Raw genomic sequence first — 10000 nt, forward strand, 5'->3', positions numbered from 1 at the left:
TCCCCGAGAGAGAGACCAGGACAGCAGTGCGCTGCAGCTGCCGTGTGTAACTCTAGGCCTGAGTGTTGAAAAGCGGCACTGTGTTCACATTGGGCATGTGGCCTGTGTCAGGGGGCAGGGGCCACACTCCAGTAGCCGGTGCTACTTTATGAGGAGAGGATGGGATCTTTTTATTTGGCTTTCAAGCAGTCGCTACTAAAACCAGGAGGCACTAAAACTTTCACATGATGTCGCTTTAAATCCACAGCTGTACCTTCCCTCCTCATCAATAACATCTCCAAAAACGGAGAAAAGATCTGCCTCAGTCCTCTTTTTTGGTTTGAGCTGATTCCCACAGATTGTGTCACTTATTAGCTGCTTTTCCTGCACTGGACCAAGGAGCACAATCCCTCTCAGTCTCACTCGAACACATAACAATGCCAGGAATGGCTGCATTTGTGCAGTACGACCATTAGGCAACATCCAACTGCCTAATTCATTCAATTTCTCCCTCTGCCGTGCCAGCACAATTGGCCTGAAAGGGCACAGGTGGGGGGCAGAGGAGGCTGGTAGGCTTGCTGCTAAAGTCGCTCACACAGTTCTAACTGTTCTAGGGGGCTTGGATGGGTTAAAGCACGGGAGCTGGTTGGGAAAATCGTGTCCTTGAGGCGATCCCAGCCGGGCTAGGCAGTCACCCTGACCCTTCTCTCTCTCTGAGCTTGACCCTGACTGTATCTTTAGCAGTGAACGGTACAAATTACTGGATCGCACGGCTCTGCTTTCTCCCCTCTTGAATCCCTTTCTCTTTCTCACTTTTCTTTTTCTCCGGATGACCACAAATAGCCATTGTCGCTGCAGACCACGAGAACAATTGGGTTCTTATGCTGTGGCTGGTCAGGGGATGGGAGGGTAAACTTCGGCAATGACTGCACTAAGTAAATTATAGCTCCAATGGCCTGTGTGGTTTGGAGAGGCTGCGCTTTGTGAGAGGTCCTGCAAGTAAAACCACCGGTTCAGCACATTCGCTGCACTCTGCAGCGAAAAACTGACGATAGCATGGCAGACTTTTTTGCTTTTTTTTTTTTTTGTTTCGCTGGTTTTTCTCGATCTACCAGAGCGGTTCATAGTCGTGTAAGCAGTTTGAGCTAACACTGAGAGCTGTTAAGAAGCAGTTTGAGTTTTTGTTTGGAGTCTCTCTGTAAACTACATCTTGTGAAATAAATAATTGCATGACTGCGGGGCAATGCAAGATTGCCACAGTCCGGCTCCTTCTCCCCCCCCCTTCCCTTTCTCTCAGATCGAGGCTCCGCCTGTCGACTGTCCTCCATCGCTCCACCCTCCCACCCTATCCCCTTTCTACATGACATCATCCGCACATCTGTCGTCCCAACAGGGTGCTAGTGACACAGACAGGCCACAAAATTAGTAGAGTTCCTCCCTCTGCCTTTGTCACCATCTCTTTCTTCCCCTCTGGTTTTCTCTTTCTTGCTGTTGCTTTTTGCTTTCCCTCAGCGCTCCTCGGTATTCCTTTCTTTCCTCTCTTTATACTTTCTAACCCCCACAACCATCACCATGCCCCCACCCCTTTCTGCATTATGTCCTGTAAATAATATAGCTGCATGCTGCATTACATTCTGCCTGTTTCCTACAATATGGCACGTACATTTGAGCAGGCAGGAAACAGCCATTAAGCTAAATGATCCGTGAGCTTCACCCCAGCCTTGACCCATGTGATTGTGAGCAAACTCAATCAGCAAGGTCAGCACTAACACGATGTGACTCTTACAAAAGACTTTTTTTTCTTGACTTTCTCTGATTTGAGCTAATAGGGCCTGCTAAAACCGGTTAAGAGGTTGCGGTTGTATCAATTTGTGCGTTGTTTTTTTTGTGTGTGTTTGTGTGTGTGTTTGTGTGTGCGCCCGAGAAAGAGTGCAAGAGGAAGAGAAAGAGAGTGGGAGCGATTTCTAGTGTGTTTCAACAGTCAGACCCAACCCATTAAGGGCCAAGTATTTTCAAGGGAATAGAGACTTACAGAAGTATAACACATGTTTGATTCCCAGAGCCCCAGTGCAATAATTCTTCACACATGAATTACTCACAGATCAAATCAAGTTGTACTGGATCACACAGCTGCGCTGGATTTACAGGTCTGCTGATGTGTTAGTGAGCGTTCACATCACCATTCACGCTGTTAATACCATCATTAACCAAGTTTCCTTTTAAAAAAATTACACTTCTCATATATTTCCTCCTTTATAGGCGTATACGTGGTAACACTTTAAGTAAAGGTCATCAGTACAGGTGTTCATCATTAACTACTTGATTATTAACATCCATATTAGTTGGCTCTTAATAAAGAACTCTGAATTATGGATTTTTACTTTTTTGGGGGGCCAGAGCTTTTACGTCGACTATATATAAAAGATGGACCTACCCACTATGACATCACCCAGTGGTTACTGAGGTCCTGTTGTGAAGCCTCAAGCTGAGAGTTTGCTCTGCCATCACATCTTCTTTCAAAATACCATTTTAGTGTTTAGTTTGAAACAACCTGTGACGAGTGAAGGGAGAATCTGGTTGAGAAACACACAGTAGACAATGTGGACCTTGCTTTATCCTCCTTTGGACTATAATGAGACCATAATATACAATTTTTAAAAAAAAATTGGATGTATTCAGTAAGGTTTAAAAGTAATGATTAAAACCACAAACTTATCAGGAAAGTGATTTGTAGAGGTTGTAGAACAAGGAAGCTGAGGGCTGTTTTTGCAATTCTACACAATCAATCATTTAGAAAGAATGCACATGTAAAGCACCTCTGAAGACCTGTAAGCTGTTCATCTATGAACTGCCGTCTACGGACGTTGACCGTTTTCTTTTAAGCTATTTTAGTGCTCTGCTTCTTTAAGAAATCAGCTTGGTTACAAATTACATTTCAAAGTCATATTTTTTAGTAGAGCTGCATGGTGATGCCTTCCTTTTTTATTTTTAGCTAGAGTGTGACAAGTGAAAGTAGTGCCATAAAGACCTGGGATTGTATGGCCGAACTCTTAGATTCCATGTCCAACAACAGCTAGCAATCAATCCCACAGCCCACACTAGACAAGCTATTGGCATTTTGCTAGCTCTGCTCTGCCAAGGTTACACACACTCTGATCGTTAACTGAAAAAATCTAATCAGCCAGTCACTTGGCAGCAACTCATTGCATTTAGGTATGTAGACGTGGTCAAGATGGAATACTGAAAAACTGAGCATCAGAATGAGAAAGAAAGGTATTTTAAGTGGCTTTGAATGGTTGTTGGTGTGTTGGTGGTAGATGGGCTGGTGTGGATGGGTTACTGTCCCACACAACCCTCCAGGGTTTAGAGAGAGTGGTCCGAAAATAGAGATAATATCGTCTGGGAGAAAATAGCTGGTTAATGGAAGAGGTTAGAGGAGAATGACCAGACTGCTTCAAGCTGATAAGAAGGTAACAGTCACTCAGATAACCACCTGTTACTACCAAGGTGTGCAGAAGAGCATTTCTGAGCACACAACATATCAAACCTTAAAGCAGATGGGCTACAGCAGCAGAGGACCACAGCGGATGCCACTCCTGTCAGTTAACAACATGAAACTGAGGCAATAGTTTGCCTGAGCTCACCAATAATGGACAAACTTTGCATGGTGAGTGTCGATTTTTGCTGCAGGATTCAGACAGTAGTGTCAGAATTTGACATTAACAGCATGAAAGCACGGATCCATCCTGCCTTGTAGCAGCATTTCAAGCTCATGCTGATGATGTTTTAATGGTGTGGGAAATAATTTAGTAGTAGTACTGAAATGAACAATAACTACTGAATGAACATATTCTGAATTAAAAACAATCTGGACTCATTTGAATAATGTTAACACATGCAGTTTTGTGTTTTGTTACACAAAATACCCAACCCACCAAGGGAAAATTTCGACACTTGTAGCAGACCCACCCTTTTAAGTGGAAAATGAACAAAGCATATTAGAATATTCCAGCTATACAATAACTTTCTAATCCATTATATTAAAAAAGCAATGATTAGCCGGATATTGAGGAAAACTCTTACTTGATGCCCTGCTAGCAGCGTATTGATCATGCAGAATTCATCTTAAAACGTGCTCTATAATCACACAAAAAAATCATGAAAATAATAAGCTATTAATATGCCTCCTCCCAGGCCACTCGTGACTGCCGAATCTTGTCGAAATACAGGCAGCGAGGAAAATTAAATGACATGTTATTAGTTGAAAGTCACTAGGTGGATGTAAGAGTGTAGTTTTGGGTTCCTCGTTTGAGTCTGATCGCCATCAAAAGACAGCCACACAGAAGGCAGCAGATGGGATTTGAACCTCGGATTACACAGAGGGGGAAGACGAACCCCGATGACCACCACGTATGACCTCCGCCATTTTTTCTTTTCTTTTTTTTGTCCTTGCTTTATTTTTCTGTGGACGTTCATGGATTAGCACTTTTGAAAAAAAAATCATGCTAATAAGCATAATTGTTTAGGAGATACAAAGTTGCAAAATGCCACTGTGTGGAACTGCAGGACGGTTGGAGTTTGCATTAAGAGCGCACTTTGTGTGAATTCAGTTTGTTTGTGTAGCTGCTGTAGACACCAGCAGATCCGATAGAAACCAAAACCCACTGTCAATTTCTAATAATAGGCTCGTGTTTCTATCAGAGAAACAAGTAAACCAAAGTTTTGGTGAAGGTGGCTCCACACACACACACACACACACACACACACACACACACACACACACACACACACACACACGCTGCTCTTTTAATTTCCGATACATTTTACTAAATTCCAGGTCTTTGCTCCTTTAGCTGATGGTTAAATAGAGTGCACAAATATTTCAATTTTGTCAAAAAGTGCTTGCTTTTGTGTGCTCAGCGGGGGGACTTTGTGAGAAGTGGAATATATGTTCACTAAAGGCGCACAAATAAACACGACCGTTAAATTTTGAAATTCTGATGGCAGGAACCAAGATGGTGGAACGACTGAGGGGTGGTGGGGATGATGGGGGTGGATGTACGGCGTTGAAACAAGGGAGTAAAGAGCCCCCTTGAGGATGTCAGACACACACAACATTACTAGTGACACTGAACCACACCAGGCTCGCTGAATAATCACCGGACACGTGAAACAATATCAGCAGAATCAGAAAGAGGAATTTTCTCAGCTGCGCGTTGCTTAATGTTCATTAGAATCTAAACAGTGGGGGGACCGACAGTGCTGCAATGAAATAAGGAAATAGTGGTTAAAGTAAAGTTTGTTCTATATCAAAAAGTAGGGGATCTGCTTTTTTGTGTGAAAGACCAGAGTGCTGGTGGGAAGAGGACAAGCTTGACCCAAGCCAGAGAGGTTTGACCTGAAGTGAGAGCTTCTCTGGTCCTTTGTCTCCCTCTGCAGCTCTAGCTGGGTAAGGACAGATAGAAGAAGCCATTTGAAAACGGAAAAAGGGGAAAAGTCTTGGGGAAAAAACAAAACAAAACAAGTAGAATTAAAATAAATACTTGGGGATAAAAATGCTGCATGATTGCTACAGCATAAAAGTACATAAAGCTTCCACTTCAGTCATTAGCGAGCAGATTGTTGCAAAAATCTTGGCAGTGTTGCAGCGATTCCAAGCAATTCATATTTTTGAAATAAAAATAAGATTTTAAAAAAGAACCTGTTAGTCTCTTGTTTCTTTAAATTACAAACTCATAAGGATAAAATTCTCCCCTTTTTAGCTTCTCATGGTGGTGAATTCGAAACCCTTCCCGCCATCTAGCCTTTCCCCCCACATCTGCAACATGTTTACAGCTTGAAATGTGCATTTGTGCACCCAAAAAACCCATAAATCTTCTTTACATAAAAGAGATCATTTCTGAAGACGTTTATGTCCCTCGTGTCACCGTTAAAAAATACAGCCCTGCCATAATCTGCTCTGGAAAAAGGTTCAAGATGCTTCGAAGGCAACGACTGCGTGAAAAAGTAGAAATGTCGCCCGTCAACATGGAAATAATTTCCCCTCCTGTCAGCTGTCGGGTTTTGGGGGATACTCAGGACGGTGTAAATTACATTTGATTACAAAGTAGTTTCTTGTAGCTGTGTCATAAATACTCTCTTGCTTCTTCACCCCCAGGCCTGGCTGTGCCTTTTTTATCTCTGAAAACCCTTCACAGTGCAGGGGGTCATATTCATTTCACCAACCGCGCCTCAGATCTTTTGTGCATTCTCTCATGCGTCTTAGCCCATTACACATATAAGCACCATGTGCTTGTCTCGCAGTATTAGGGTCTAAACAATGCCTCTGACATTGCGGTTAAGCTTTAAAGTCACTCGAGTTGCACGTAGCAGTGAGTTAAAATGGCCCATATGCACTTGTCTGAGCTAAACAAATTGAACCCATCAGTTTGTCTTAGCAGATCAGAGACACATGCCATATGTTGAACTGAGCTCTTTGATGCCTGTCTTTTCCTATGAGCTCAAATGTCACATTTTACATATAAGGCTGGCATAAATCTATATTTTTTCCTACTATTAACAAATCCCCAAACCAGCAGTGTGTCTGTGGCAATCAGCTCCACCATGTATAGTTTCATTGTGCACCTGCTGACTCATTTCAGCATCAAAATTGTGTACAGGAAACACGATCTAATCATCTAACTGGACATAAATGCTTTCATCGGTATTCTCGCGAACCATTCATCTCATCTACTTCAAATTTTGTCGGTGTACTGCCCGAGTAAGAAAGGGCTCCAGTGTAGCACTTTCCTACGCAAAGTGTTTATTACAAACGGTCTCATTCGCACACACATTCACGCAAGCACTTTCTAATGTGTCCAACGCCTTTCTATCTAACGTTCATTCACACGCCAGGAGCATTGAGAGCAAGTCAGTATTTTACCCAACCTACCTTCCCACCCCCGCGCTGTCACGATGTTGGCATCATCAAAAAATGTACAATGTCAGAGTAATAACACTAATCATGGGATTGATTTGTGGCCTCATGATGATGTGTCACACAGTCTAAAAATGTCCCGTAGCTGTATTTTTATAGTTCCTGGAAAGCTACGAAGCTTAAATATAAACTTGGATTCATGGTAGGTACAAGAATGAACACATAGTTTAGGTTCACCTTTATTTTTCTAGGAAGAAAGAAGTGTTAGTAGGGTTAGGCCTCCAGGTAGACCTCCACTGGGGATCTGCTCCTCCTCATAATTATCTGGTGGGAGTGGGTCCCTGGCTTCAGCACAGCAGTACATTTATTAAAAGAAAGTCAAGGAGGATTTTATGTGTACAACACAAAGCAAAGATGTTTTTTAATAGAAGCTGAGCTATTTTATGCGTCTCTTATTGTCACTTTGAACAGTCATTGTCACAAAAAATCCCCCAAAATACCACTTTAAAAAATAATAGCAATCAATGCCCAATATCCAGAGCTACAGTACAATAGATGCACAATTTATCAGTCCCTCCCAACTAATACACTGTCTATATGAGCAACAACACCAACAAACAGCTTATTGGATGTAAAATAACACACAGGGTTCATTATACTGGGCAGAAGATCTCTCAGACAGCAATAGCTCCCCTCAGAAAGAGAAAAGATGGTGGACACATACTTTGGATGATTGCTAAGCCATCCAAAGCTTCTAGAAATAAAACAATATATCACTTTCCTCCCTGCTGGGCTAAAGCATCACACTATCACTGTCTGGGACTTATAAAAAAAAGATGTGAGGAAAAACTTGCAACATAACTATCTTCACGAAGTAGAAAATGTCGACATCTTTACCCACCAATAGTTTACATTTCATTAGAAAAAGTACCTTCTTCTATACAGTTTACTTTTAAGTTAGAGTGAGAAATTTAGCACACAAGGAGCAGAATGAAATGCTGTGAAAGGCAACGTTAAGGCAGGGACACATTTCATCCTCTGAAGGAATGGATGTGACGTGTCTGGTGGAGGTGATATATAAATAGAGAGGTTGCAGTGATGTTTTAATGCTGGTGATGAAGCTCAGAAAGACATTAAGGATAAGATTGGCTACACTGAGTCAACTCAGACTGGCATGGTGACTGTGAAGCAGTTTCACATGAATTTGGTGCTCTGAGTGTGATCCTGTGTGTGTTTGCTATTGTTCAGAAAAATGTAAGATAATTTGTCAAATGATTAATATTATATTTTACAATATTGTTTCATTGACATCTAGGATTTGGGGTTTAAGGAAAAGAAAGGCCCAAAATCCCTCAGAGCCCTGCAGACACTATGAATAATGTGGACTTTTCAGGCCTGCTTCCAGCTCGAGCCCTCCGCTGCTCCCTCCCCACCTGACTTCCAGATCCGCCGCTCATCGTAAATGACGTGAACAATTCCACAAAATCAGTTCCCGTCAAACTCTTGACACAATCGCACCAAAATTCCGTCTGATTTCGAGTCGCTGACATCACAAACTCGAGCTTCAGCAGTGGATGAGGAATTCCTGCGTGGCCCCGTGCTTCCCGCGTCTCCCCGTTCACCTCGCCTTCTGCTCAGAAATATGAAAAGAAACAGATATTGCCGCGCGAGCGCCAGGACACTGAGTGCATGCTGTGTAAGTGCTATCTTGGCTTTGGAAATTGTGGTTTTAGGGGGATTATTTAGACAGAAAGAGAGAGGGCGAGGGAGCATGAGACAGGGAAAAAGTGTTGAACACATACACAGAAAGGTCCAGTTTACAGGAAAGGCTGCATGTAGCTACATTATATCTGCCTGCAGCTAAAGTTACACACACACACACACACAGTCTGAGTGGGCACAACCATCAGGCCCATCTGACACGAGCCAAGGAATGAAAGGTATTTTATTTGAATCACTGCTATCTTTCGCCGGTTGCCACAGGGAATTTAAATTAAGCGGTTCATTTCCACAAAAATACCCTCAATTATTCCACTTAGTTTTGTTCACATGATTGATACCCCGTTCAGTAACAGATTTCTATCAATATTATCTCCTTGTGGTCATTTCATCAGTTCAAGTAAATCTTTGAAAGGCTCCATTTCGGCCTGCAAAATGTCAGCAAGCCAGGAAAATATGCACTTTATCCTCTCCCCTCCTCTCCATCCAGTCTGTGAGACAGACCTATAAAGCCTAGCCCGAGTGCTGGTGAAGATCTTTTGTTTTCACAGCACTTTTAAGTACAAGTGTTTGCCCTTGTTTGCACTCCTGCATGCATTCACCACACAGAAAATTGTCCCGATTAATCAGTATCTTTATTTTCTGCTTGCCCACACTGAAAACTAATCTATAAACCTCTTTTGTTAAACAGTTACAGCAGTTCTCTGTAACTCTGCAGATGCAACACCAACTGCTGCGCATTCTGGCACCGGTTTTGTAGCTGAGTGACATTGTTCCTTCATGTCACCACATGAGGGCGTGTTGTCGGAGGGTACAACCACAACACAGCTGGAAGCCTGAAGAGTCGGAGACACTGCAAATCTGAAGCATTTCAGCAAACACCAACCAGCTGAGAGAAACTGGAACTCCAAGAGTTAAGTCTCTTTGGGAGTGCAAGTAATGGTTATTAAAGCCATTTGTTTGGTGATACCCACAGAGAGTCTCTAAAAAGCTATTCCAAATAAATAAATAAATAAAAAAATAAGAATAAAAATATATATATGTATATACACTGCCAAAAACCCAGAAGATTATTTTTTTTAAAACACTGAAACCAATTTTGGGTAATTCAAATATGCAGTTATTCACTGGCATTGTTGTTTTTCAGAGTTAAGAATATTACTGGTTGAGTTTTGGATGTGCTGGACTTAACTGTAACCCTGCAGTGGTCACGGGTCCGAGCACAACGGGGGGGTGAGGACAAAAAGGAATAACGAGAAACACATTTAACTATTGACTGCCACAAAAAAACAAACAAACAAAAAAAAACTTAAAAAATATATTTGAAAAAACGCGAGAAAGAGAGCAGGGTGGGAGAGGCGTGGACGTGGGTAGGAGGTGTGTAGG

The sequence above is a fragment of the Haplochromis burtoni genome, unplaced genomic scaffold (genome assembly GCF_018398535.1).
Source record: "Haplochromis burtoni strain Fernald_Lab_line unplaced genomic scaffold, NCSU_Asbu1 Contig_14, whole genome shotgun sequence".
Classification (NCBI taxonomy): Eukaryota; Metazoa; Chordata; class Actinopteri; order Cichliformes; family Cichlidae; genus Haplochromis; species Haplochromis burtoni.